Source organism: Mirounga angustirostris, unplaced genomic scaffold, assembly GCF_029215605.1.
Source record: "Mirounga angustirostris isolate CCGP_5_RB_7025 unplaced genomic scaffold, mMirAng1.0.hap1 SCAF_2, whole genome shotgun sequence".
NCBI lineage: Eukaryota > Metazoa > Chordata > Mammalia > Carnivora > Phocidae > Mirounga > Mirounga angustirostris.
This window is the reverse complement of record NW_026991710.1, coordinates 65,978,972-66,000,583: the sequence shown is the minus strand read 5'-3', so window position 1 is coordinate 66,000,583 and position 21,612 is coordinate 65,978,972. Positions and strand designations below refer to the sequence as shown.

The 21,612-nt window shown below is 47.0% G+C and overlaps 1 protein-coding gene and 1 non-coding gene across 2 annotated transcripts in view; one reads left to right on the top strand and one right to left on the bottom strand.

Annotated features, from left to right (window-relative positions):
- The window catches only part of SCD5 (stearoyl-CoA desaturase 5), a 153,028-nt gene that overhangs the window by 48,248 nt on the left and 83,168 nt on the right, over window positions 1-21,612 (top strand). The gene's annotated exons all lie outside the window — the stretch shown is intronic.
- On the bottom strand, window positions 13,030-13,160 carry LOC123849161 (small nucleolar RNA SNORA63). Its single transcript, XR_006791987.1, has one exon. It is a non-coding gene; the product is annotated as a small nucleolar RNA SNORA63 (small nucleolar RNA).

Here is a 21,612-nt window from a genome sequence, read left to right as displayed (position 1 = left end):
CCTGCCATCCCGGCGTGTTTTACCACAGCTGGGGAACTCTGGGGCACGTGTCTTTTGGTAGTTGCTGCAGAGCTTTGGACGAACTCCTACCACAGAGCCCTGGCAGATAATAGCACTTGAGCTTAAACAGGAGATCCGCACTGCATGGAACGTGGGCTTCAGAACCTCCCTGCCTGTCCACCCCCCAAACCTTGTTATCAGGGCTCCCTCCTCTTTGCCTGCAATGCTTTTTCTTAAAACAGACTTAATTAACAGCCTTTTGATTTCACAACTTCTTTGTTACAAGCAGCTCTCTGGCAGTGGGCAGAAATAAAAGCTGTATTCTCTGAGACTCAGGGGGCTCTTCCTGACTTCCCTGGATCTTTAAGAACATTTTTCTAGAAGTAGTTTTATTGGCCTCCATGAACACTCTCACCCATTGTGCCCATCACATTCTTAATCTTCACGAAGTGTGCTTGTTCGCTTCCGATTTCAAATGTCTTTTTATCACCTTCTGTGTGTATGAACCAGTATTTTTTTTTTAAAGATTTTTATTTATTTATTTATCTGACAGAGAGAGACACAGCGGGAGAGGGAACACAAGCAGGGGGAGTGGGAGAGGGAGAAGCAGGTTTCCTCCTGAGCAGGGAGCCCGATGCGGGGCTCAATCCCAGGACCCCGGGATCATGACCCGAGGAGAAGGCAGACGCTTAACGACTGAGCCACCCAGGTGCCCCTGAACTAGCAATTTTTAAGCAGACATATTGGATATATTGCCTCGTGTGTTACTCCCTCAGACTGTTCTGTGTCTCTTCCTGTCACTGTGCACACATCTGCCTTTAAACACAGAGAATGGAGGGGCACCTGGGTGGCTCAGTCGTTAAGCGTCTGCCTTCGGCTCAGGTCATGATTCCAGGGTCCTGGGATCGAGCCCCACATCGGGCTCCCTGCTCAGTGGGGACCCTTCTTCTCCCTCTGCCTATTGTTGCCCCTGCTCGTGCGTGCCCGTACTCTCTCTGACAAATAAATAAATAAAATCTAAAAAAAACTAACACAGAGAATGGGGAGGCGGGGCCCAGAGACATCAGTGTGGGAGCCTGTGGTGGTGCAGAGGCCATCCCACACCAACTCGGGCTCTTGGCCGCCTCGGCTGATCACAGCAATGTAAACAAACATCTTTGTGGTCTGTTGCACAGTCCGATGACTTAGAATGACATTGTATCATGTTGGCATTTGGGGCTTTTCCTCAGAGTCTAGCATCACCAGGAGGCTTGTGCCCAGTGAGGTGGATATCTGGTTTTGTAATATGAAGATGCTCAGCAGTTTCTAAGAATCGTTATTTGCTTTTCTGTTTTTTTTTTTTTTTTTAAATATTTTATTTATTTATTTGAGAGAAAGAGACAGAGAGCACAAGCAGGGGGAGCGGCAGAGGCAGAGGGAGAAGCAGATTCGCTGCTGAGCAGGGAACCCGATGCGGGGCTCAGGTCATGATCCTAGGGTCATGATCTGAGCCGAAGGCAGATGCTTAATCGACTGAGCCACCCAAGCGCCCCTCAATAACATATTTTTAAGTATCACATTGCCGGGAGAATAAAGATGCCTTGCAACTTTTTTGCTCAGGTATCCCAGGGAAGGCAGTGGATGTGTTAATTCTCAGCCAGGCAGGTGTTAAAAATAAATGTCGTTGCCTATTGATGATTTAAACTTAAATTTAAAATCCTGGCTTCCTTGGCCTGGCAAAGTAGAAATGAACACAGCTGAATCTGATGTCCTCAGCTAGCTGATCTCCACCACCCCTCCCCACAGCCCCCAAAAGAGTGGAAATAATGATGGTTCATCTTCATGCCCTCTTACCTCCATCCCTCTCCACGCCCTGTGCTTACTGAGTCAAATTAGCCTTTAAATCTGAGCCAGGGCGATTCTCCCACGGGCGCGTGTTTTCCTTTCGGTTTATGGAAAGTGGATGGATCTTTCTCATTTTTTCTCTTCCCCTAGTTTGATTCTGTCTAAATTCTGTTTCCCATTTAAGACTTTGGAAATTAGGGGCGCCTGGGTGGCTCAGTCATTAAGCGTCTGCCTTCGGCTCAGGTCATGATCCCAGGGTCCTGGGATCGAGCCCCGCATCGGACTCCCTGCTCCGCGGGAAGCCTGCTTCTCCCTCTCCCACTCCTGCTGCTTGTGTTCCCTCTCTCACTGTCAAATAAATAAAATCTTTAAAGAAAAAAAAAAAAAGAAAAAAGACTTTGGAAATTAAATCCCTCTCTTTTAGGTTAAAATGGGCTCAAGAAACTCATTAAATTCTTCCCAACCCTCATCCTTTACTTCTTCTGTGGGACTGCTCCTTCACACAGTAACATGAGCCAAAGCTCCCGCTCAAATCCCCAAGTAATTTGTTTTCCCCTAGCGGTAATCTTCCTGCCTTCCACAATTTATTGAGTTTGTCCTTCAGGAGACTAGCTCCACGAGGGTCTCAAACAGCAGCTCTTCCTTGCTCTCATCCTGATTCCATAGACCTGAACCCCCACCTTTCCAATGAGTGCTGCTTTCCTCAGTTTCCCCTGCTGCTCCACACGTTTCCCCTCAGTGCTGTCTCGCTTCCTCCTAGAGCCAGTGGTGGGAACGACATGCCGTGGGAAATGCCTTTAATAGAGAGCAAGGTCCAAAGGCAGTTGGCCAAATGGCACTTTGTTGGCTGGCCTGGTCCACTGATCATCCATATTTAATGTTTGCAGTTACAGACAGCCTTGCAAGGGCTGCCATAACAATAATGATAATTGGCATCTATTTGAACATTTACTGTGTGCCAGCCACGGTGTCAAATACTTGAATAAACATCTCATTTAATTTTCACGAAATCCTAGGAGGAAGCTACTGTGATCACCCCCATTTTGTGTAAGAGGAAATTAAGCGAGGTTTGGAGAAGTTAACTAGCTTGTAGGTGGTAGAGCTGAAATGTGGACCTGGCGGGGCTAGTTCTGAAACCCTCGCAGTAGTGGGTGAGTGAAAGGCCCGAGTTAAGGAGTCCACGTCTGAATGCTGGTCTACAATGTGCCAGACCTTCTCCTTCCCTGAAGTTGTAAATAGCATCATCGACCTTTCAGAGTCATCGTGAAAGTACGATTAACAATTATGAAGTGCTTAGCACGGTGCTTGGCACATAGTAGGTACTCAATCTGTGGTAAATATTATTATAACTATTCTTACTTCTATTTGGGTATTATTAAGTCTTCCCCATTTATGGTGTCACATCTTCTTCAAAAATATGTTTTCTTCTTGAAATATATTTTAGTTTCTTGCCTCTACCTTATCAGTCACCTTTTGTTTGTCCAGATTCCTGTGGAACATGAAAAAATACATGAAGGAAGGACTTGTATAGAGTGGGGTAATCAATTGGTATAGCTGATACTCTTAAAAACGGAGATGCGAATTCCCATTGATCTGAAGAGAGGAAATTCAAGTTCAAGTGTAAATTTGAACTTGATGATCCATTCCAGTGGACCAAAATATGTCACCATGGTCTCAGATAAAAGCCAAAAGGAAAGAAAAAAGGCAGAGTGTACATTAGAGAATGAGAGTTCTCTCCAGGAAAGAGATATTTATAGCATCTCGATGCAACAAAAGCACTTTCATCTTAATTCACTGAAAAGTACTCCTCAGCTTCAGAGAGCTCTAGTCTGGTCATCTGGGATATCCTTTTTGGACAATTTCCTTTGGTTCTCTTTTCCCTGCCATTGGTATTGCTTCCATAATTTTCTAATTCAAATACAATGGAAGCCACTCATTTCCCCCATTTCTCTCATGTACTGCTCAGCATGCCTGACTCCAGTTGTCATAGGAACTCGATTCTGGTCTCTCAGCTGGTGGGCAATAGTTTCACAAGGCAATTCTTACTAATAATGTAAGCCCACATAGCACTCGCGGCCAGGCATAGCTCTGTGCCCTTTGTAGGTATTAAGCCATTTAATCTTCACAATACCCTCAGGAGGGAGGTACTGTTACCATTCCCATCTTGCAAACAAACTGAAGCATAGATCTAGTGACTCGCCTAGGGTTATATGACTGGCATTTGATCCTACGTAGCCTGCATTTAGTGTCTATCCTCTTAACCACCGCCCCGTGCTGCCTCTTACCTGCCTCAGTTACGTGCAGTACTCTCTGATACTTTCGATTCCACTTTATGTTTTATCATTTTATTTTTTTTAATGGTGTCTGGGAGTGGCTCACGAAATGCTTTCACAATTCTAATGGGTACCGCGACATGAAGGTTGAAAACCCTTGGCTGGACCTCCTCTCTTGTGGGATGGACACAGCAGGCTGCTTCAGCCAGGTGCCTGAACATTCCATTCATGTCTCCCCTGGTTCTGGTGTCGTGCTCACTCAGCAACCCAGGGCTTAGGATTTGGCCCTCCACAGAGCTCTGCCTGCCGCGAAAGAATGCACTGGGCATGTGGACTGTGAGTATCCTCGTGAATTAGTAAACTGTCTCTCTAGTTTCGGCTGTGAGGCTGGATAACATGAATCTGCCCCCAAGAAATGGGTTGTGAGAAATGGGGTCACTGGATCTGAGTCAGTGCCAGTGAGGCTGAAGGCTGTGCCCCTTCAAGGTTGTAGGACAGCCCACAAGAGTTTTCACAGGGGTGGTGATTCCCAGCACCGAACATGGTTTAAACTTCCGTGGCACCGAGCACCATCTGCTCCATGGTCAGATAGAGAGCCCAGCACCCTTTTCTTCAACAGGACATGTCCTCGTTGACACACATTTGTGAGAAAAGAAATGGATGCTACTTTCCCACCTGAGCTCTGTTACACTACATGAATAAATGCAGTGCATCCTCTGCAAATAATTGATTGAAATGAGATCCCTTTCCCTCTCAACCCAGCCGGTCTCCCTCCTAAGATGGTATCCAATGGGGCCATGCATTATGCATCTCTATGATTATGCATTAATTTCTTGAGAACTAGCAAATGATACCTACATTTTTCAAGCATGTTTCATTATGCTAAATAATTGATTGCATCTTTTATTTATAAAAATTTACTTGCTGGAAGTTCAGACAGAGGTTCTGCAAGCCCATCGTCTCTCCTGGATTTCAGCTTCCTGGCATGAAGTCCAAAAACTCACCTACAGATTTCAGTCTTTGAAAGCTTTTAGGCGAGCAGCCAGATGAAGTCCTGCATTCCAGACAAGGGAGACTGGCTGTAAGCCAACAGACATCTGTACAGATCTCTTCCCACGGTCCTGGGATGAGGCTTGCCAAGGCCTAAAGCCCCCGGAGAGACCTATTTCCAGGCTTATAGACTCCATGGCTGATCTGTCCTAACCAAGGAGCTGCTGGGGACTTTGTGGACCTGGATAAATATAATCACATGATGAGATAAGTTATAAGCCCACCTAGTTTGTATGAGTAGGAGGATAATGTGAGCAAAGAGAAATATGGGTAACTGGAGCAAAGAGAACTTTTTTTGTCTCTTGGAGACTGTATTCCTGAGAAATGGCAAATAAACAAAGTAAATGTTATTAGCATGTCCAATGAATACAATTAGTGATGTGATGAGAATATTACCTTTCCCCTCCCCTCCATTACCCTTTTAAATTTTATTTAATAAAGCAAGGTTGATGTGAAAACTCAGCAGGCTTCTGACATTTCATTCTTAGGAACTAGACAGTATGTGAGTTGTTTAAGTTGAACTCTGTCTCAAGTCAGCAATCATAATGTCCAGCCCAAGGTGAGGACCAAACCTTTGAACCTGATTTAACATCAATCCCCCTTCTTTCCCCATCTGAAGCCTGCCTCGGGCTGGGGGGGCTGCCATGGGAAGGGTTTGTGGGTAGCTGGCGGCCTCTCTGCGGTCTCTGCCTTATGCTTTTCTCTTATCTGCAGTTCTCAGTTTGCTGGCTAGTTTCTGAGTGCCCAGGACTGGGTGGCAGGTAGGGAGTCAGAGACAAGGGGGTCAACAAAGTGGGTTCACCACTCTCTGAGCCTGGCTAGTGTTTCATGTGGACCCTTTCCCTTGTTGAGTATTGTGGTGGGTTCTTCAGAAACTCCCATTATTGGCCATCCCTCTCCTGCACTTCTCGGGGGCATATGAAGATGCATCTTTATTGGAGGAGGTCCCTCTGCATTTCTTCCTAAGACCCGAGCAATCCAATGCCCACCTCCAGCTTCTTGCTGCTGGGGTCTCTCTGCCCCTCTAGGTGGTCCTATGAAATAGTGCCCAAGCTCTCCCTTCTGGGTGACCACATTTCATCCACAGGACACCCCTTGCCTGAGAAACCCCACAAAAGCAGTCCAGTCCCCTGTGCTCCCCCACTCTGGGTGTCACAGCCCACTCTGGGTGTCAAAAGTGCAAAGCTGGGACCCATAATGTGTGCTGTTTCCTGAATGTATTTCAAAATACTCCAAGTGGTCCACATAAGCCTGCTTCTCTGGGCTTGAGATGAAGGAGATACAGCTCTAGCCCCTCTTTCCTTGGGGTGTCCAGGGGACATTCACAGCTCATCAACAGCTCTTCCCCCCAAAAGCTTTTTACTTGTCTCTCCCCACTACACCACCCTCAGACCCCTTTTCATAGCCTTAATCTGGACAAGGCATCCCAGAGGGAAGGAGCCAGGTCTCAAAATTTCCTTTGTGAATTCTGTATAAGGGGGCTTGTTCCAGATTCACGTGGGTATCTGATATCTATCATATTGGGGCCTCAGCCAAAATAGAAGCAGAAAGAATCCCGGTCTAGTATCTTATTCCGTAAACAACAGAGAAAAAGGTAAAAGTGTGCATTTCAGTTGTCTGGTGCTGCTTAACACCATGAAACCGAGTGGCTTAAAACAACACCGGTCTGTCCTCTCCCACGGATCGTGGGTCGGCTGCGTCACCCCTCTGCGGGTCTCGCCGGGGTGTCACCGGGGTCGGCTGCGTCACCCCTCTGCGGGTCTTGCCGGGGTGTCACCGGGGTCAGCTGCGTCACCCCTCTGCGGGTCTCGCCGGGGTGTCACCGGGGTCGGCTGCATCACCCCTCTGCGGGTCTCGCTGGGGTGTCACCGGGGTCGGCTGCGTCACCGCTCTGCGGTCTCACCGGGCCTGCTCCTGTTACTGCACTGAGCTGCACGGTCAGCCATCGCTCACGCGGCTGGCACTTAGTGCAGCCTGGGGCCTGGGCACCTCAGTCCTTGCTCTCATGGCATCTCATTGGTGGGCTAACCCAGCTTCCTTCCATGGCGATCTGGGCAACATTTCAAGAGACTGAAGCAGGAGCTGTAAGGCCTCTTGAGGCCTTGGCTCTGGAAATCACACAGAATCACTATCCTATGTTTTGTTGGCCAAAGCAAAACCACAAGACCAGCTGAGACTCAACAGGTGGGGAAAAAAAAAGACTCTGCCATTAACATTTACATCTTTGGCTCTCCCCAGTTCACTGCAGGGATTTCTGCCTCTGCTAACTCAAGGAGATGTAGAGTGGAGGATTAGGGGAGGGATTAAAATGAGTCCATGTTGGTTTGACAGGCTTATATTTGGAAGGGTAGAAAAGAAGGGAAGAGAAAAGATCCAGAAGGTAGGAGCCAGGGGAAGAAAGCAGAGCCAACCAAGGGAGGCTTTGCGAGGCATTGGGGGGGGGGGGCGGTTGGGATGGACCACAGGCTGGGAACTAGGAGCCCTTGTCGTAGAGAACAGGCCAGACTGGTTCTTCCATTCGTGAAGGTAGGAGCAGACAGTATCTCTGCGTGAACTGGGGGGTGAGACCTTCTGGAGTTTCTTGTGAAGAGACTTTACCATAGATTGGATTCCTCTTCTCCCACCTGCCCCCTGGACACACTTCCCGGCCCCCATCCTTCCTCTCCTCTGATGTGCTCACAGGGAAGGTGAGTCCCAGGAGAGGTGCGGGGTACCGGCAGACAAGTCCATCCTCAGGGGTGAAGTTTCTGGAAGAGGTGAGTGGGAGAAGCTGGGGGACCCAGGCAATTGTCAGCTCCATCACTCTGCTGTGGGCTGCAGATTCAAAGCTCAGGATTTTCATTTTTAAAACCATTTCTAAAGCCTTGCAATGCGGATGCGTGATGTGTGTTTATCTAGAGTCTAAGCTGAAAGGGCCTGTGTTTCCCATCAGATGCTCCAGGAGGAAGGGAGCAGGGGCTAGTGACTTTGGAAGGGCAGGTCACTTCGCTGAGAAATGAAGTGCTCGGGGCTTGCTTTCAGTGGCAAAGGTGAGCAGACTCACACAGCAGACTGTTGACTCCGATAAGTACCCTTGGGGGGAGCACAGAACCTTTACCTGCCCTATATTTTCAACGAACACACAAAATCTATAGAATTTATTTTTCACTTTCAGAAAATAGATATATGCCTGCCTTTAGGAGAATAGTCCATGCTTTTTTTTTTTTTTTAAACTTTTTAAATTGTGGCTTTTCATTATCAAAAAGGCTAAGCTCCAGCTTTGACAGCTGCCCCCGGCCCCCACCGTCTGACTCCCTCCTAAATTACTCTGTAATCCTCCTGTCCTCTTTAAAACCTTTGCCCTTCTGAATCTGAAGCACATTTCTTTCAGCAAACACGTGGCCATAGACACTTGAGAGCAGAACTGGGTGAGTTTGGAGTGTGCCTGCATCGCCTCCCCCTTTGCTGCCCTCCCCCACTGTCCCCACAGCTGGGCCCCCTTGCAGAGGCCGCCTCCCCCCGCCCGCCCCCAAGGCTGGAGTGCGGAGCCGGTGACCACTGCCGAAAGGCTGCCAGTAGGGGGTGTTGTGTCTACACCTGCGCCCCGAGTATGCTGACACCACGAGGCTTCTTAAGTTGTTAGACATTTAAAGCTGAAGGGGACGTTAGAACCCACGTCACCTGCGAGTTTCCTTTGCCCATGAGGAACTTGCGGTCCAGAGAGGTGAGTTGGTGGTAGAAGTTGGGCCAAAACACAGGCCTCTTGACTTCCAGGCTGGGATCCCTACCCTCCGGTCCTCCTCCTGCTTCTCCTCCTCAGCACACCCCCACCTCTGGCTCTTGTGTGGTCTCAAATATCTTACCAGTGTTAAGAGGAACAGGACTTGGACTATTAGAAAAGAACAAAAGATGGTAAGGTGCTTGCTGCGGTTTGCCTGGAAAAGCACAGTTTGGGCTTTTTGCCTTTGGCCTCATAGGAATAGTCAACTCTTAACTAGTAGGGATGAGATTAAACTGTATGGTGTTTTTTTTTTTTTAATAGTTAAAAATAGCACACTCGTGGCAAAAGTTACAATTTATTACAAATCATCAAAACAGTCACCCATCCTATGAGAGGTGAGATGTTACAGTGTCAGCCTTGTCTGTTCTCACCAGCTGGGTGATCTTGGCCAGGTTTTTAAATGTCACTTTGCCTCATCTGTAAAATGGGATGATAGTGTGGGTGAAGATTAAATGAGATAAGGCATTTAAGTGCTTATCTTATGTCATGGCATATTCTAAATGCTCAATAATGGCAACTCTTTGGCACTTATAACTTGGAACTACAACGTAGTTGTGTCTATTACAAGGGAGAAGGGCTCCTTCTCCCCACTAGTTAGCTATGTCGCTCGCAAGGAGCTTCTCCACCATCTTACAGTCACCTCTCCAGAGACCCAAAGTTGTGGCCAGGACTTAGCCAGGTTGAGGGAGTGGGAAGAGGGTAGGGAGTGGCTACATAATGTAAGCTTGTGGTGAGAAAGAATTGAGTGAGGGAGGAAGCATGCTGGGATGACTTTTTTCCCAACTTGGGATCCTTCTTATAGGCAAAAAAAAAAAAAAAGCCAAGGGATTGGCAACAATAACTTTTTCTTTTTTAAAAAAGATAAATAAATATCTTTGGCCACTTTTTATCAAATAATTTGTGCGATGTTTAGCATTTCTTGTACAGTTCTTAGTTTTTGTTGTTGTTTTACAATTTTGTGTGATGCCTGCCAAAGGTAAATATATTTCTAGATAGCAGATATCCTTTGAACCAATTAAATTGGCCTTATGTCCATTCTATAACATATTTCTTTAATCTTTTTTTTTTTAAAGATTTTATTTATTTATTTATGAGAGACAGAGAGAAACAGAGGGAGAAGCAGGCTCCCAAGGAGCGGGAAGCCCGATGCGGGACTCGATCCCAGGACCCTGGGATCACGACCTGAGCCGAAGGCAGACGCTCAACCATCTGAGCCACCCAGGTGCCCTATAACATATTTCAAATACTGAAGTTTTGTTTTGATTTAATTTAATCTTGTCCATGACCTGGTTTTCCTCCCTTGTCATCCTACTCCAGGATGCCATAGATATCATCTTGACTTTGGTTCTTCCTTCTCTTTCCAGATTCTGATCCCCTGTCATAGAATGCTTTGCGATCACAATATGTAAATGATACCCTACCATAAAGGCACCATATAAATCAGAGATGCCGAGAAAGGCAAACATGAAAATGGTTTCCCTGATTTTTTTAAAGACTTTATTTATTTATTTGAGACAGAGATAGAGCACGAGAGAGGGCACAAGCAGGAGAGTGGCAGAGGCAGACTCCATGCTGAGCAGAGAGCCCAATGCCAGGCTCCATGCGGGGCTCCATCCTAGGACCCCAGCCGAAGGCAGACGCTCAACACACTGAGCCACCCAGGCGCCCCACTTTCCCTGATTTTTTTCTCTAGTAGTACATGACACAACAATGAATAATTGCTGGGTATATTTGACAAATCGGGAACCGAGTTCGTTAGGGAGCTGGGGAACTTAAAAATCAGTCTGCCTTCAGGAAAATTTATGAGGGGATTACAGTGTGCAGCCACCAGTAAATAGGGTGCCAGGAACCTGGGCTGAATTGATGATCTTCTGCCTGACTGGGACCTGCATGGACTGAGCAAAACTTGCTTGAATCAAAGTGACTTAGGGGGGAAGTTGTTTGTGATAAATAGAATGGATGGAAAAAATGAACATCCAGGATCTCTAGGGAATGAAACCAAATCCACAAGGGCAATTCTATTTCTACTGCATTCACGGTCAAAAAAATCTGAGCATGTCCTTCACACAAGAAGCAATGCAAATAGAAAACAAACCCATGGAAAAGGATTCAGCCTCCCTAGTAATTATAGGAACTTAAAGCACAAAGTCACGCAATGCCAGTTAAACTGGTAAAAGCAAATTATAATTACAAAATCAAAATCTGGCAAGGCTTTTGAGAAAGCTGTATTCTCATAGTAACATAAATTAGTACAATATTTCTGGAAAGCAACATGACAAAATGTAATGAGCCATGAAATATCACATCCTGGGGCCTGGTAAATATATGCTTGGGACTATATTCTGAAGAAATAACTCAAAAGAAGAAAAATAGCTGGGAGGGGGGGAGGAAGCAGACAAAAAGAAAAATGGAAAAAAAAAATACCTAAAACTGATGAAATAAGAGCATACTATGGTATAAAAGGAAAAATAGTATTATTATTAAGAATGTTACATATGTGGGGGCGCCTGGGTGGCTCAGTCGGTTAAGCGACTGCCTTCGGCTCGGGTCATGATCCTGGAGTCCCGGGATCGAGTCCCACATTGGGCTCCCTGCTCAGCTGAGAGCCTGCTTCTGCCTCTGACCCTCCCCCCTCTCATGTGCTCTCTCTCTCTCATTCTCTCTGTCTCAAATAAATAAATAAAATCTTAAAAAAAAAAATTTAAAAATATATATATATTTACCTCTCGGATAGGGTAAAAAAAAAAACTCATTATTTTTAAATTCCACTCCATTAATTGTTGGGAAAGTTGGCAATATTTTTATGTACTTATTATGGACATTCGTAAATCTCCTATAAAATCTTTGTTCAAGACTTTTGCCCATTTTTCTTTTGACACATTAGTTGTTTTCTTATTGATACTGTCATTATTTACGAAGAATATTAGCCCTTTGTCAGATTGCTTATAAATATTTTCCCAGTTTGTCATTTACCTTTTCATTTTACAAAAGTTTAGCCGTATGTGGTCAAGGATATCAGTATTTCTCTTGTGATTTCTTCGTTTCTCAAGTTCAGAAAATGCTTCCCTATCCAGACATTACCTAAAATATTTACCTAAGTTTCCCAGCCATGTTAGAGTTTCAAGTTTTATATTTTACTCTTTATCTATGTGTATGATATAAGGCTCTAAACAGATGGGGTTTCCCCCCATTTTAAAATTGGTTTTTCCCAGCACATTTATTCAATAATTCCTGTATTCCTCATTAATTCCTTTAAAGCAGTGGTTCTCGGGGCGCCTGGGTGGCTCAGTCATTAAGCGTCTGCCTTCGGCTCAGGTCATGATCCTGGAGTCCCGGGATCGAGTTCCGCATCGGGCTCCCTGCTCAGCGGGGAGCCTGCTTCTCCCTCTGACCCTCCCCCCTCTTGTGCTCTCTCTCTCAAATAAATAAATAAAATCTTAAAAAAAAAAAAGAATGTTACATATGTGTATTATGAAAACAAATAGAAATGTGGATTAAGATAATGCTAAGTGAAAAACAGCTAAGCTCAAATTTTGTGAATATTGACTATAGGTGTGTTTCAAAAATAAAAAAACCCAAGCAACAAAAAAACTAAAAAGAGATTATTCACTTTAGCTACATGGCGGGGTGACGTGAATTTGATTTTTCCGTTGCTTTGACACTTGTGTTTATCTTTCTCAAAACACAATTTTAAAGGCTGCTCTCTGTATAATTTACATTTTTTTTTAAAGATTTTATTTATTTATTTGTCAAAGAGAAAGAGAGAGAGCAGAAGCAGAGGAGCAGCAGGTTCCTCACTTAGCAAGGAGCCTGATGCGGGGATGGATCCCAGGACCCTGGGACCATGACCTGAGCCAAAGGCAGATGCTTAACGACTGAGCCACCCAGGCGCCCCTCATATATGTATATTTTTAAAGATTTTATTTATTTGAGAGAGAGAATGAGAGAGAGAGAGCACATGAGAGGGGGGAGGGTCAGAGGGAGAAGCAGACTCCCCACTGAGCAGGGAGCCCGATGCGGGACTCGATCCCGGGACTCCAGGATCATGACCTGAGCCGAAGGCAGACGCTTAATGACTGAGCCACCCAGGTGCCCCTCAAGTCAGTGTTTTACTTGGTAAACATGTCTGAGACCATGCATCCCTGGCTGCTAAGCACCATGGCGGACAGGGCTAGAAAGGTAACAGCTTTAGTTTGAGCAGGGGGCAAAGACAAGGCAGCACTTTACAGCTACATTGTAACTAGATCCTGCATCTCTATATAATTTACATTTAATATAAATACATAATTTAATATATAACTTACCAAGGACAGAAACATGGTAAACTCTTAGCTCTCCATCATGTGGTTTCTCATAGCTGCCCAGGTCTCTTTTTTTTTTTTTTTAAAGATTTTTTAAATTTATTTGTCAGAGAGAGAGAGAAAGCACAAGCAAGGGAAGCAGAGGGAGAGGGAGAAGCAGGCCTCCGGCTGAGCAGGGAGCCCGATGCGGGGCTCGATCCCAGGGCCCTGGGATCATGACCTGAGCCTAAGGTAGATGCTTAACAACTGAGCCACCCAGGCGCCCCTAACAGCTGCCCAGGTCTTAAACATGGGCTGGAATAGCTCAGAAGTTGCATCTCCTTGCTGCAGAGCTTCCCTGCTGATTATGCAGAGGGAATGTGTGATCTCCAGGATCCTTGAGTGATTGTGGGAGAAAATCATTCAAATTAGCTATCTGGTTGGCTCATCTGATGCCGGAGCTTTATCTACTTGGACCTGGTGCTTGGATCATTTGGGCATTTCTGGAAGAGAAAGAGGCCAGCATGGGAGAGAGGAAGGAGGCAGAGTGTTGGCTCCTTCCTCCACTCAGAAGAATCTCTCCCCTTAATCGAGTCAATACATTTCAGCATCGTAGGCTTCCTTTTCCTTCTGGCCCTATCCTTCTTGCCCCACAAGCTTGGCATCCTCTGGTGGTTATTCTTGCTATTTTATCCACCTCTGAGAGGGACAATAATCCTAATAAAATAGAGTCATGCATTTCCTCTAAGTAGCTAGACGGTCCTAAGGGTTTAGACACAGACTAAATAGACAGAGACTAATCATTTTTTTGACTCATGGCGATGTGTCTTGTCCTTGCTCCAGTGTCATCAGGGCCCTGAATCTCGCAGGTCTCACCGTACTTGCTTCTGTGCAGCCGCGACATTCGCGAGTCTCTGTACTTTGACACGGAATTCTGCTTACGCCAGGCAGTTCTCAAAGTCAGAGCTGACGGGCCTGGGTCAACACCATCTGCTTTCACGGGACGATTAAATCTGCAGCTGAGCCCCAGAATGAAGAGACTCACATTTCCTCCCTCGGGTGTGCACAAAATGCTTTTCCTGCAGAGGGCAGAAGGGGCAGGGACCCGGATGAGGTTCTACCTGAGAAGCTGTCACACAATTCTCAGGCTGGTGTTCCCAGATTCTTTTTCCCCCTCTCTTCTCCTGCCTATATTTTTCTTCCTTCTCCCCCCGCCGCCCCACAAATTAGAGGCCGTCAAGATAGTAAGATGACATTTATTGAGCGTGTGCTGTGGTCAGGCACGATGATGTAATGGTAACCTCCTTAGTCTTTACGACTCCCCTGTGACGTAGATGGGCACAGCTATGTTCATTTTAGAGCCGAGGAAACAGGCACAGAAAGCCTGTTACTTGTTCAAGCTCACGGAATGGTAGAATCAAGCTTCAAATGCCAGCGACTGGCCCAAGTGCCGGCTCTCGGCTACTGAGCTGCGCTGCCTCATGATACGGAGCCAGGCCAAGCTTGCCCGTGCTCTGGGAGGAGGACACCAAAGCCAAGTGAGGAGTGAGGTGCAGGGGCGTGTGTGTGTGCGTGTGTGTGTATGTGTGTATGTGTATGTGTATGTGTGTGTATGTGTGTGTGTGTAGAGCCGGACCTGTCATTCTGTCATTTACTCTGTGATTACACCAAGTTGCCTAACCCTCTGTTCACAGTTTTCTCATTTGTAAAATTGCAAGGATATTCATAGTACTTAACTCCTCAGAGGGTTCCTGTGGTGATTACGTGTGTTACTAAAATCCTTAGAACAGTGGCTGGTGCAGAGTTACTATGCTTAACCAACATTGGCCGTTTTCATCACCGTCATCATCATCGTTCATGTGGATGTACAGGAACCACCGCCTCATCTCTTTCCTAGACTGGTGGTAATGAATACAGCATTTCTTTTTCTTTTTTTTTTTTTTGAAGATTTTATTATTTATTTATTTGACACAGAGAGAGAGAGCACAAGCAGGGAGAGCAGCAGGGCAAAGGGAGGGGGAGAAGCAGACTCCCCGCTGGGCAGGGAGCCTGACGTGGGGCTCGATCCCAGGACCCTGGGGTCATGACCTGAGCCAAAGGCAGACGCTTAACCAACTGAGCCACCCAGGCGCCCTTGAATACAGCATTTCTAACAAGTCCCGTGGGCCGCCACCCTGCTTCTTGTCTGGGAACCACACTGAGAACCACTGAGGAAGAAGATCCAGAAGCCCCCCCTTTCCCAGCAACTAGAGCTCCATTTCTCTCCCTGAGCTCTGTCCCTGGGGTCCTTGCACTTGCTAACTTGGCCTGGAGTGGGGGGACCCAGGGCCTGAGGCCCAGCTTGCCCAGCTAGCAGTAACGCATGGAAGAGCTGCCCCAGAACCGGTCAGCAGGATCTGACCATGAAGTTTCAGCCAGCTGGGGACTCAAGCCAACGAGCAGGCTGGGCCATAAATGTCGAACACATAGGAGGTACCAAAACCCACATGGATGAGTGGCTCCATGAATATACTCAGCAGGTGTCTTGGGAGGTAATAGGAGAGGAGGGAAAAGAATCTTCCTCCTGAGAAGAGGTCCTTTGAGAAAAGATGCAGATGAGGAAAGTAAGTGAGTAGAGGAGGGAGAGAGACCCTAATTTACAACATTTATGGTTGGAATTGTAGAGTTTGTAAGAAGCAAAAGCTGGAGGCGCCTTGGTCTGATCCAGGGTGAGGACAGCTCGCCTCTTCCAAAGTCAAAGGTTATTTTGCTACCAGGGGAGGGAAGGGAATGAGGAGTAGGTTGGCTTGTTTGGGGGCCTTAGCTTTGTGAGGCTGTGAGGTCTGACTTCTCTCCAGCTCACTCTGTCTTAGTGGATAGAGCACTCCCCATCCAGGGCTCCAAACCCTAGAACCCACCCTCATGGAACTGAGCTGCCCGGAAACCCCTGGAAGGCTGTGCATGGGAAGCAGATGAGCTTTGAAAATGAGGCTTCCGCTTCTCGGCTGCAAGGCCAGAGCTGGGATGTGACTCCAAGTCCAGGAGCATGTGCTCCCCTGGATGCGTTCTGTGCTTTTAGCTGCTCTAGGTGCTCCGGGCTCTCACAGCCCCAAGCCCTGTCCTAGAGGCTCACAGCACGAGTCATGGCCCTGAGGCTGAAAGGCTTTGAGAAAGTTACCCCTGGATTAGGACGCGGGAGGAGGAGTGAGCTGGCACCTTCTCCGGTGACCTGCTCTGGGCTCTCAGGCCCTGCAGGCTCTTCAGAGCTGTCCTAGCCAGGCTGGGCCCCTGCCAGGCCTCGGCCCAGCAGCTGTGTTCTGCACCTTGGACTCCTGACAGAGGTGAAATATTTGCTGCTGCTGGCTACAAGCAGTTGGCTAGCAAGAGAAGTCACCCAGGGGAATACTGCTCTATCCCCCACACCAGTTATTCCCTAGCACAACACAAATGTGAGGGTGCCAAAGGGGACCTAACTTGCCCACCAGTGCTGGAAGCACTGGATCCTCTGCATCTGGATCATGGAGCTGAAAATGAAAATGAAATGAAAGGCTGGGAAAGCAGTGGACCATCCGGATTGGATGAGCATCCCAGGCTGGTAGTCGATGGGTCTGGGGGCCTCCTTGCACCCCAGGCCAGAAGGTTAGACTTGCTTTGGGGAACCTTCCCTAGAAGAAGCTGTATTTCAAGAGCATAAGCTCTTTGTGTACAAGAAGATGGTGGTATATTTAAAATTCTTTCTCTTAAACGTATCCCTTCTGCCCTTCCCACTTCCACGGATTCCAGGAATGTTTACTGTTCCATTGGCAAAGTTTTCTGTGCTCAGCTGCACAGCTGTGTGCTGGTGCTATGGAGGTGGGGGGCATCCAGAGCTGACTCCTGTTCCCCGGGGGCTTACAGGGCAGTTTATCAGACGCTGCATAGATACAAGGCAAGGTGCCTGACCCGGACCCTCTCGAATCCTATCCTGGGGCTCAACAGCCACCTGCCCAGCCTCCAACTCGGCCGAACCTCCATGCTCCCCAAAATGGCCTTCTTGGTTCTCCCCACCCCTTGAGGTACAGCTCCTCCTCTCTTCCAGGAAACCATGCCTCACCCTTCCAGCCTCAGGCGGATCCCACTGGCTTCTGAGCAGCAGCCGGCTCATCTTCACGGACTTGGCCACTTGTCACTCCTTTGGGATGGATATTGCTTGGCAGCTTGGATTCTTTCATTTCAGTGTTGCAGTTTCCGCTTTTGGAAGGCCAAAGCTGGTTTTTCCACTCTGGGGCGGACTGGTGAGGTCCGGACAACAGAGCTATGGCTCCCTTGGCCCTTCTCCAAGCACTTCTATGCCCTTCTCCCTCCCCTCTGCCTGGGAAATCCCCATTCATTCTCAAACACCCGATCAGAAACCACATCCTCTCTGCAGCCTCCTGACTCCTCCAGACAGAGGGACTCACTCCTACCTGCAGCTCTTCATCTCGCTTTGGTTCGCCATCTTGATCCTGAGGCCCGGGGCGCCTGGGCAGCTCAGATGGTTGAGCATCTGCCTTTGGCTCAGGTCATGACCCCAGGGTCCTGGGATCGAGTCCCACTTTGGGCTCCCTGCTCAGCCAGGGAGTCTGCTTCTCCCTCTCCCCCTGCTTGTGCTCTCTCTGTCTTTCTCTCTCAAATGAATTAAAAAAAAAATCTTGAAAAAAAATCCTGGGGTCCTAAGGGTCTCATTCGCAGAGACGAAATCCCCCTCAGTATTTCTTCCCTGGCCCAGAGCTTCCAGCACTGGTGGGCAAGTTAGGTCCCCTTTGGCACCCTCACATTTGTGTTGTGCTAGGGAATAACTGGCTTTATTTTGATTTAAAAGACTGTTTCTCAGAGATGCATGTCTTGGCTTGAGATGTGACCTTTGCAAGTGACCTTTTTGGACAATGGGGACGGAAATAGCCTTCACTCTGGAAGTTGGACCTTCTGTTCTACTGGTTAGAGAAGTGTCTTGAATATGGAAACATGCATTGTAAGTGGGAATAAATGGTGGTTCTCAACCTTGCCTACCCTTTGTAATCACTTGGAGAGCTTTAAAAATACCACAGCTGGGGGCATCTGGGTGGCTCAGTCAGTTGAGTGTCTGATGGTCTCGGCTCAGGTCATGATCTCATGGGTGGTGGGATGGAGCCCTGCCCAGGGCGGGAGTCTGCTTGAAGATTCTCTCCCTCTGCCCCTCCCCCCCACTCTCTCTCTCTCTCTCTTTCTTTAAAATAAATAAATCTTTTAAAAAATAAATAAATAGGGCGCCTGGGTGGCTCAGTTGGTTAAGCGACTGCCTTCGGCTCAGGTCATGATCCTGGAGTCCCTGGATCGAGTCCTGCATTGGGCTCCCTGCTCAGCAGGGAGTCTGCTTCTCCCTCTGACCCTCCCCCCTCTCATGTGCTTGCTCTCTCTCATTCTCTCTCAAATAAATAAATAAAATCTTTAAAAAAAAAAATAAAAATAAATAAATAAATAAAAATATCACAGCTAGGTCCCACCCCTAGGTCCTGATTTAACCGGTCTGGAGTGTAGCCTGGGCTCCAGAGACTTTTTATTTTATTTTATTATGTTATGTTAATCACCATACATTACATCATTAGTTTTTGATGCAGTGTTCCATGATTCATTGTTTTCCTGTAACACCCAGTGCTCCATGCAGTACGTGCCCTCTTTAATACCCATCACTGGGCTAACCCATTCCCCCACCCCCCTCCCCTCTAGAACCCTCAGTTTGTTTTTCAGAGTCCTTCGTCTCTCATGGTTCGTCTCCCCCTCCGATTTCCCCCCTTCATTTTTCCCTTCCTGCTATCTTCTTCTTCTTCTTCTTCTTTTTTAACATATAATGTATTATTTGTTTCAGGGGTACAGGTCTGTGATTCAACAGTCTTACACAATTCACAGCGCTCACCACAGCACATACCTTCCCCAATGTCAGATACTTTTGAAAGCTCTCTAGGTGATTCAGATGTGCCACCCAGCTTGAGAACAGCTGCCCAGCCAAGCTGCCTGATGACTCTCTGCAGGAAGAGGAGACCCTTAATTAGTATCTCTGGGGGATCTGCAATGCCTGGGAAGAATTGTGAGAATTAAAATATGTTCATTAAAGGGGGGGAAGAAAGGACAGGTAGGCAAAACAAAACCTGTGCAAGTAAAATCAGAATGAGGATTTTTTTTTTTTTTAAATCTCTGTGCCCAGTGTGGGGCTTGAACTTATGACCCAGAGTTCAAGAGTCCCATGCTCTACCCACTGAGCCAGCCAGGTGCCCCTGGGATGATGGTTCTTAAATGCCCTATTCTGCTGGACTAGCTGAAGATGGAAAAGAGGCAGAGAAGACAAAGGAGATATATAGTTTTGCTCATTGAAAAGCTGAAGGTCAAAGAGGGGAGTCAGGAAAGCTGGACCTTCCCAGACACAGGGAAACGCTGGTTGGTAAGGGATTTACCTGCAAAACCAGAATGGTTTTGACTGGCTATCCATGGGGATGTCCAAGGGGCAGACAGGAAAAACCATTACTTCTCAAAAGAACCAAAAGGCAACCAAAGCCTGGAGCAGCCCCTGTCTCTGGGAGATGAAAGGAAAACTGTTCACAAGGGCTGGGGGTGCATGGGGGGGACCATAACCCAGGGGAGAGGCTTGTGCCCTCAAAGAGAATGAGGACAAGTGCCTCAGAGCATTTGAAATATATTCAACTCTTGGGCCAGGATATGCAGCTCCAAGGGTGCCATTCTCATGGTGCTCTATGTGGATGGCACCCCTTCGTGGAATATTCCAGAGACACTGCAGGTTGTACCTTTGGCAGTGGGGCAGCATTTGGTCTTGTCCACTGCATGCCATTGTTGTACCCAAATGCCCTCATCTCATAGCGGAGCTTGGGGCTTCACTTGAATCCAAGGATGAGGAGTTCAGAATCTGAGGGGTCTGTCTGAGGGAAATCTCTCCCCCTTGGATGTGAACCCAGAGCCTCAAGATGTGAGCTGGGGTGACCCTAACACACCCTGTGTTATACTGTGATGATTGTGAAGAAAAATCGACCCCAGTCCATTAGAGATGGGATAGCCTCCACCCTGTAGGACCAGCCTGGCAGCAATGATGGGTGCCCTTCAGAACTTTGCAAATGCAGAGGGAAGAGAAAAGCTGCCCCTTTTTTCCTGGCCAATCAAGCTTGATTTGCTGCAGCTCCTGGGGAAAGGACCAGGATGAGGAGGGTTATGTATGTGACGGGAGTGTGCTGAGAAGCCTGGGCTTCATTCAGCCTGTTTCAAACTGTGGACTGTAACCTATTAGTGGGTGTGAAACACTTTAGTCTGGTTTGTGACTGACCTTAAATAGTAATAAATTAGAAAGTATCAGTGCACTGCACAGACTAAGGATTAAGGATGGTTTCATGAAAATTGTATGTGTTCCATTTGTGTATTTTCTAGGTTGCAGTGTGTAAGATATTTTACTGCAAGTCTCTATTAAAGAGGGCACGTATTGAATAGAGCACTGGGTGTTATAAGCAAACAATCATGGAACACTACATCAAAAACTAATGATGTAATGTATGGTGATTAACATAACATAATAAAATAAAATTAAAAAACAAAACAAAACAAAAACAAACCAAACAGCTGCCTCCTTAACAAGCCAAGTAGTAACTCGTCTTTTCTTTTTTCTTTTTTTAAGATTTATTTATTTACTGGAGAGAAAGAGAGAGAGTGCTCACGCACAAGCTAGGGGGAGGGGAAGAGGGAGAGGGAGAGAGAGAATCTCAAGCAGACTCCCCACCGAGCAGGAAGCCCAATGAAAGGCTTGATTTCATGACTCTGAGACCATGACCTGAGCCGAAATCAAGAGTCAGACGCTTGACTGAGCCACCTAGGTGCCCCAGTAACTTGTCTTTCAGTCTAGGGGTCTAGGTAACTCATTTGCCCAGTTGGGAAAACCTATTAGCCTTGTGATAAAAACCCAAGTTGGTTTGTTTTGTTTTGTTTTTTCATAACAAACATGCTGGTAGCAGAAAGTAGTTGCTCGTGTCTCTGAAGAGCCTTCCAGGAGGAGGCTGTCTCCACTTCACTGATGCGGGGCCTCCGGGGCCTCAGAAGCTTAGAGACCATCGGTGGCTTTTCTTCGATTCTCTTCTGTGACTCTCCTTGTCACTGAAACTGCTACTCCCCTTAGGTTTGGGCCAAAATCAAATGCCTCTTTCCAGGGCTTGCTTTTCATTAGGTATCATGTCTTAGAATTTTCATGGATGAGCTAAAGCTGTCACAGTAACAAATGGGGGGAAAAGCGCCTATGCTGCCACCCAAAGCTGTCATTTTTGTTTGTTTGGAGAGACAAAAAGGTGCCGTTGAGGTGCAGGGAGGAGTTGCTGGCGAAATGAAAATAAAACTCGGATTTTACCTTCAGAAAGTTTATGCTGGCTGACAGGAGCAATAGCTTTCTTGGGGTTTGAATGGA